General features: G+C 50.8%; 1 long non-coding RNA gene across 2 annotated transcripts; it reads right to left on the minus strand.

Moving 5' to 3' along the window:
* Nucleotides 1-310: 310 nt before the first annotated feature.
* Nucleotides 311-3,191, minus strand: LOC148379577 (uncharacterized). Of its 2 annotated transcripts, XR_015855398.1 has the most exons (6): nt 3,041-3,191; nt 2,589-2,782; nt 2,351-2,464; nt 848-2,119; nt 607-711; nt 311-462 (listed from the first exon to the last, which is right to left on the minus strand). It is a non-coding gene; the product is annotated as an uncharacterized LOC148379577 (long non-coding RNA). The 2 variants fall into 2 exon arrangements; XR_015855397.1 differs by having other exon boundaries at nt 311-711.
* Between the last annotated feature and the right edge of the window lie 4,269 nt (nt 3,192-7,460).

Raw genomic sequence — 7,460 nt, forward strand, 5'->3', positions numbered from 1 at the left:
TTTGGTTGACTGGAAAATGACATTTGCTTTTCTCCGCATTTTCCCAGCCACGTTCGGGGGTGGGGGTTGGTCCAGTAATGCCAGACGGATGAGTGACTGAAGAATGTAGCTATTTTGTCTGAGAAAAAGGTGTGCTCATTGATGAGCTTACCTGTCCTTGTTGCTTCAGCGCTGACTCCAGATCTGCTACTCTGCTTTGATAGTGACCCATTTCTACCATCAGCTTTTCTCTGGTCTGAAAGGAGGAGGAGGGAGGCTCCTCCTCCTCCTTTCAGACCAGAGAACACCCGAGGCTGGGTGAGAACGGGGAGGCTGCGACCCGGCCGGGGGTTGCGGGAAGGGGCGCCACCTTGATCTCCTTCTCGGCGTCGTAGTCCCCTTCGCTGGTCTGGGCTAGCAGAGCGTAGGCTCGTTGCAGCGCTTGATATTCTTGCGTCAGCTGGCGGTAGCGAAGCTCCGCCTCTTCATGCACACACCAATGCAACACAGCACTAGTACCAGAATCAGTCAGACCGGCGACAAAGCACCCGCGACGCAAAGGCGAGTCCGATTCCAGGCTGAAGAGGAATGTTTGGTGCCAATACGCTGGCAGAAATGGCGGGCTACCTCTTCGGGTTCCGTGTCGGGGGTTCTGTCGGTGTGAAAAGACAAGGACGATCCGTCCGAGTCCACCAACACGTCTTCGTCGTAGCCGTAAAATGTTTCGATGACCTGCGGGCGCGGAAGCAAACATCTCTCTGAACAAACTGAAGCGACACCTCACGATGAATCGACGAGAGGAACGATAGCGAGAAAAAGGCCATTTCATCTTGCGCAACACCAAGCAGCCGCAAACAAACAGACTCACCTTGCAGGACCTCACGCTTTGTTCCTCCTCAGAGATTCTCGACGTCGGTATCGTAGCAGCAAATCTCTCTCCTGTCGACACAAATAATCCGCCTTTGAGATTCTTTGGATGCAAAGGGAACGAACGGCTCCGGCGCAGAAACAAACGCGACTCACAATGACATTTCTGACATGAGCTCCTGTCTCCAGAGCCTGAAAAACACGTCACCGGCGATGATTGGAGGGACGCTCGTCTTTTCCAAAAGTGACAACTACAGGGTGTGTCAGGGTTTTCCAGATTATCTTTATCGTATCATTGTGTTGCTTTGACTTTGACTGCGACCTGTAATAAATAATATTATTTATCCCTTATTTATCCCTATCGCTTATCCCTTCCTACACAAAGTTGTAAAACACCCCTTGCTATGTTTTGACTAGAGGTCAAGGGCTTCCTCTATTCAATCCACTCTTACACCCACCCTGTTTCTCTTAATTAAAATGCTCGTGCAGGAGCCGAGAGTCAGACTTCATTCGTACAACGGATGGACTCTCCACCTGCAGGTGTCCAAAAGAACTTACTTGTCTCCCGTGTGGTTCTTGCAAAATAAGTTGGAGCGAGCGCAACTCTAACAGGGTGCATTTTGCCACTAGCTGCCTACGGACAATGACGTCGCGCTCGCGGCTCATGGTTGACGGGCTGAGCAGCCGGGCAAGTCCGTCGTTTTCAGCGCACAGCGAGTGGCAAAGGCGCTGACAAAACGGGAGCTTTGAGCTGCTGAAAACGGCAAAACAAGTCTAAAGCGTGTTCAAACGCGTGCGCACAATGCTCCTGCTTGAAAGGTCGGAATTTAAGGGGCCAATTTTTTGGATGGCGGCCGCCGGCCAAGCTTTGGACGGAAAAGGTTTCCTGGCGACAGCGAGCGAGCGCGGCGCTGCCGTACGTGCACCGAGTCGCCTGCCTGAAGACCTTGGACAAGTCGTCGATGATGTGCCGCTGCTCCACAACTTGAAGGAACTCCATTTCACCGTCCTGCTGGCCGCAACCGCGGTCCAGGTCATTGAGCGAACTAGGCCTTCTCTGTGGAACACAAATGCAGTGGACTCTGTTGGCACGCCGCCGTTGTCCGCGTCGACTTACCAAGCTTGCCATCTCCTCGTTCTCCTGGGTGACAAAGCGCACTTTGTTTTCAAGGCGACACAGCACCAGCGAGAGTTCTTCATTCTTCCTGCTCAGGCGTTTGTTTTTGTACAGGAGTGGCAGAAACTGGCTTTCTGTTTCTCTCAGTCGCTTTAGCTGCAAGCATGAAGTGCGGGATGTGAAAGACGCACAACACGCGGGCCAGAACGTATCCATTCCTTTTGCATCGGTTTGAACGGAATCGTGCCTTTGGCTCCCAATAAAAGACATCTACCAGGCAACCGACTCGCCGCGCCGCTCAACTAATAAGCAAGCGCAATGGGTGCCTCGCTGGATGGCGCGCATCAAACGTAGCGCAAACCTTCAAGCGTGCCGTCAATAAATTACCAGTTCATTGCGCTCTTCAGAAAGCAGGGCGTTTCGATCCTCCAGTTTCCTGATGACTGCGCTGAGCTCAGCGATTTTCAGATGAAACCGTCGCGTGTCCCGATCCTCCTGAGACTGAAAACGCCCCGCAACACACACACACAAGCACTCGTTCAAAGTTCAAAACTGTTTTTGTGCTACCTTCCTCCAGCAACGAACTAAGTCATGCGTACTGCAAGTGTGTGATGAGGTGGCTTACGCAATGAAGAGGATTGCTAGTAGCGGCGTTGACCCCACTTCCAGGGTAGTTTAGGCCCGCCCTTTGGGAATCCCTCAGGGCAGCGATCTGCTGCTCGGCAGCCTGAGTCTGCAGCTGAAGGCGGTGGACGTGGCCGGCCCCAGGGCTTCATCCAAAACACTAACCGCTCTGTCTTTCAGCTTGATCTCATCCGTCTGGATGTACAAACGGGGAGCGCTCAGGCAGGCGGGCAAACTCATTTGCCAGAATTGTGACAAAAACAAAGAGAGCAACCGGCCAATTTTTTTCTTGAATCGACTAGAACACCTTTGCTGTGACAAAAGCGAAGCGAGCAACCGGACATTTTCTTCTTGTGAAATAGAATAGAATAGAATGCCTTAGGTGTCATTGCACTGCAGGTATACAACGAAATTGGGAACATAGCCACGCACCGCGCATCTGATCAGTCCTACCAGTCGGCGGATCTCCCTCTCGCAGTCTCTCTTGGTTCGGCTCAGCTCCTCCCGATGCTGGTGATGAGCCGATCGGAGCTCGGCCGCTCGGGACTGCCAGGCCTGCTGGGCCGCTGCCAGGGCTTCTTCCGCGCTCCTGGTGGAGGCGACACCGCTCGGTCTCCCGACACCGCCGCGTCTCCTCCACCTCCGCCAGCAAAGCGCCCCCCCTCCTCACCTGAGCAGACATTGCGCCACACCGGGCCGTTGAGACCGCAACGGAGCGCCGCGACGCTTACTGGGGACAAGCTACACAATACGGTCGCGGCCGCATCGAAGCCCGACGTGGCGTGCGGATAGTCAGACACGGATAGAGCGGATCACCTTGTCCATGGAGCCGTCCCTCAGGCTGAGGACCAAGGCATTCAGTCGCTGGATCTCTCCATCTTTGATTTTGATCACTCTCATCAGCTCCATTTCATGCTGCCGCAGTAATGTCTCCCTGGTAATGGCTAACTCTTTCTGCTTCTCCTCATGGAGTTTGCTTTTGAGTTCCGTCATGGCGGCGGTGGCACGGTGGTGCTCCGCCCGCAGGTCCTGACTTCTCTCTCTCTCCAGACAGCTGACCTGACATGACTTAGACTTAGACTTAGACAAACTTTATTGTCATCTTGTCTGCACATGGTGCATACAAAACGAAATTCCGTTGCATACGTCTTACAACAAAGTAGTGATATTGCAGTTGAATAGAAGTAACATATCCTATGACAATATATATATATACATATACTATATATATATATATATATATATATTAAAAATAAGTATAAAGTGCAGCAGTGATAATTATGCAATAGTGCAAGTAGGCAAAACAGTATTCAAGAGTGTGCAGAGGAATGCTAAACCATGTATTAAACTTCTATTTAAAGGGTTTATACAAGTTCAGTAAAGTTGGTAGTGCGAGATAGTGCAAGATAGAGGTCCGTAGTGTCATAAAGTACAGTTCTGTGAATGTGTGATGCAGAGTTCAGTTTAGAGCTCAACAGTTCTAGTGTTCAACAGTCTGATGACAGCAGGGAAAAAGCTGTTGCAGAACCTGGTGGACCTGCAGCGGATGCTGCAAACCTCTTCCCAGAGGGCAGCAGGGAGAACAGTCCATGGTGGGGGTGTGATGGGTCATTGATGATGTTACGGGCACGGGACATGCAGCGCTGAGATGAAATGTCCTGAATGGAGGGAAGAGGAGCCCCTATGATCCTCTCTGCTGTCCTCACCACTCTCCTCACGTTCTTCCAATCGGAGGCGGTGCAGCCTCCACACCACACAGAGAGACAGCTTGTCAGAATGCTCTCTATGGTGCTCCTGTAGAACGTCCTCATGATGGGTGGGGGCAGGTGGGCTTTCCTCATCCTCCGCAGGAAGTACAAGCGCTTCTGTGCCCTCTTGACCAGTGCCGTAGTGTTCATAGTCCAGGTGAGGTCTTCTGTGATGTGGACCCCCAGGAATTTGGTGGTGCTGACCACCTCCACAGCTGAGCTGTTGATGATCAGTGGAGCGTGGTGAGGCTGTTTTTTCCTGAAGTCGACGATGATCTCCTTCATCTTCTCCTCATTCAGGATCAGGCTGTTTTCTCTGCACCAGCCCACCAGCTGCTCCACCTCCTCTCTGTAGTCCAGGTCGTTGTTGTCTCTGATGAGCCCCACCACCGTTGTGTCGTCTGCTGACTTCACGATGTGATTGGTGGTGAACCTGAGGACGCAGTCGTGTGTCATCAGGGTGCACAGCAGGGGGCTCAGGACGCAGCCCTGAAGGGAGCCTGTGCTGAGGGTGATGACATCAGAGGTGTTCTGTCCGACCCGGACTGACTGAGGTCTGTTGGTGAGGAAGTCTAGCAGCCAGTTGCGAAGGGGGGTGTTGAAGCCCAGGTGTTCCAATTTTCCTACCAGATGCTGTGGGATGATGGTGTTAAACGCTGAGCTGAAGTCCAGGAACAGCCTCCGCACATGGGTGTTCTTCTCCTCCAGGTGAGCCAGGCTCAGGTGAAGAACGGAGGAGATGGCGTCCTGAGTGGAGCGGTTTTGCCGGTCGGCAAACTGGAACGGGTCAAATAATAGGGGGAGTCTGGAAACGATGTGACCTTTAAGCAGCCTTTCGAAGCACTTCATCATAACCGGAGTCAGTGCAACAGGCCGGTAATCATTAAATGAGGTGATTTGAGGTTTCTTCGGCACCGGAATGATGGAGGCAGTCTTAAAGCACGCCGGCACTGTGGCTTGGCCCAGCGAGGTGTTAAAAATGTCTGTGATGACCCCAGCCAGATGACTTGCACATTCCCTGAACACACGCCCAGGAATGTTGTCGGGGCCAGGGGCCTTACAGGGGTTGACTCTCCTCAGGGTCTTCAACACATCGGCGGAGTCAAGGCAGAGTACCTCCTCTTCCTGATGGGGGACAGTTTTAACTGCTGGAGTGCCGTTTAGTGCCTCGAACCTCCCAAAGAAGTTATTTAGACCATTTAGAAAGTCAGCATCAACTACACCCACCGGGGGGGGGGAGGGTGAGTTGTAGTCTGTAATCGCCCGTATGCCTTGCCACATACTCCTGATGTTTTTGACGTCGTGGAAACGATCCTGAAATTTTCGACTGCGGTCTCGCTTCGCTATCCTGATGGCACGGTTCAAGTTGGCTCTCGCTGTCCTCAGTGTCTCCTTGTCGCCAGACTTGAAGGCAGAGTTCCGCGCTCGTAGCGTTTGACGTACCTCCTCAGTCATCCAGGGTCGTTGGTTGCCCCGGGTGATGATATTCTTAGTGGTGCTGACGTCCTCGGTGCATTTGTTGATGTAGGCTGACACAGTCATGGCACACGCATGTCTAATCTACATCGGGAAAACTGGGAGGGAGGGAGGCAGGCAGGGAGGCAGGCAGGGAGGCAGGCAGGGAGGCAGGCAGTGTCTGTCTGTTGAGGTTTTCACCTTGTTCTTCTCCTGCTGAAGTTCTAACTGGACGTCCATCAGTTTGGTTCTCAGCTCGTCATTGGCGGCCTGAAGGGCGTCCGTTCGCTCCGCCTTGGCCCGCCCTGCCGGAGCTCGTTTGGACATCTCTTACTCGAGTCTCGCCCGGTCGTCAGTCAGAGATCACAACATTTGTACCTGGAGAGCACAAACGCAGCGCTGTTTTCCACTGGCTTCGAACTCAACTTCAATCGGTACCGTAACTTACAACATCATAAACATAGAACTAGCTTGACTTATTCATTGAATAAATGCATTTGGTTCTTCAAAACTGCATCACGCAACATAGCGTGACCGAGACGGCCGTTATCCACCTGCGTGAAGTTATTTGGTGAAATGAATGAGATGTTTAAGACACCATCGTTCTGTCTCTATGTAGATGAAGGGAAATAATCGATTGCTGAAGGTCCAAAGGTGTTGTGATAAACAAATAAACATATTAGTGATTAGTGACATATTTGTGATAAACATATTAGGCAGGATAATCACATATGTTAACGTGACTGCCCACACTGTATTTATTTATGGTTATTTGTTAAATCGAGTACTGTTAGACATGAAATAGGAAGTGTTTAACATAAATGGAAGACGAAAGGGGTACTCACCATTGTAGCTCCTGCTGGTCAATGATACGAGCCTCTTCTTGCAGTGGAAAACATACAGCCAACAAACACCGTGGAACCTAAAGGAATGAAATTAAACATTAACATTTAGCCTCAACCAACATTCACAGATACAACGCAACGCAAACTACACAAACGTAAATCTTTTTAAACACAATGAGTTGTACTTACCGTGTACGCTCTAGACGGTCCACTTGCAAGCAGAAAATAAAGATATTTCTGTTGATAATCGTCGTGTTTGTATCCGGTGTCTCGCTCAAGGCCATTGCGCCCACAGATTTGAATTTTGGCGAGAGTTCAGCCTATTGACGTCATTTCCGCGGTGTAATACCCGCATATCTGAAACGGCAAAGTTAAGAGTAGAGTTAAATAAAGTTTTTAGTCAACGCAATAATTTACAACCGTTGACCAGTCGAAATAATCGTCGAAATTTGGCGTCTGTGGCTGGAAGCAGACGCCGAGTTCGACATTCCTCCCAAACGCCACACTCCCTCGCTTTTCAGGGCTAAAAAAAACAGTTGTAATTACCTTGTACGCTCTAGACGGTCAAGTTGCAAGCTGAAAACAAAAATATTTGCCTTGTTAGTCATCGTGTTACTAACCGCTGTGTCTTGTTTGCCAGAATTGCCGCTTTCCTACTTCCTGTTGCAAGCCACGCCCACGGATTATAATTTTGCCGTGAGTTCCGCCTATTGACGTCATGTCCGCGTCACATGACTGCGACGTAATATTATCTAAAACTGTTTGTGCGGTATTGTGTTGTTCTGTGCGGTATTGTGTTATTCTGTGCGGCGTCGTGTTGTTCTG

This window comes from Syngnathus floridae, chromosome 22 (assembly GCF_059516105.1).
Source record: "Syngnathus floridae isolate MCC-2025c chromosome 22, RoL_Sflo_1.0, whole genome shotgun sequence".
Lineage (NCBI taxonomy): Eukaryota > Metazoa > Chordata > Actinopteri > Syngnathiformes > Syngnathidae > Syngnathus > Syngnathus floridae.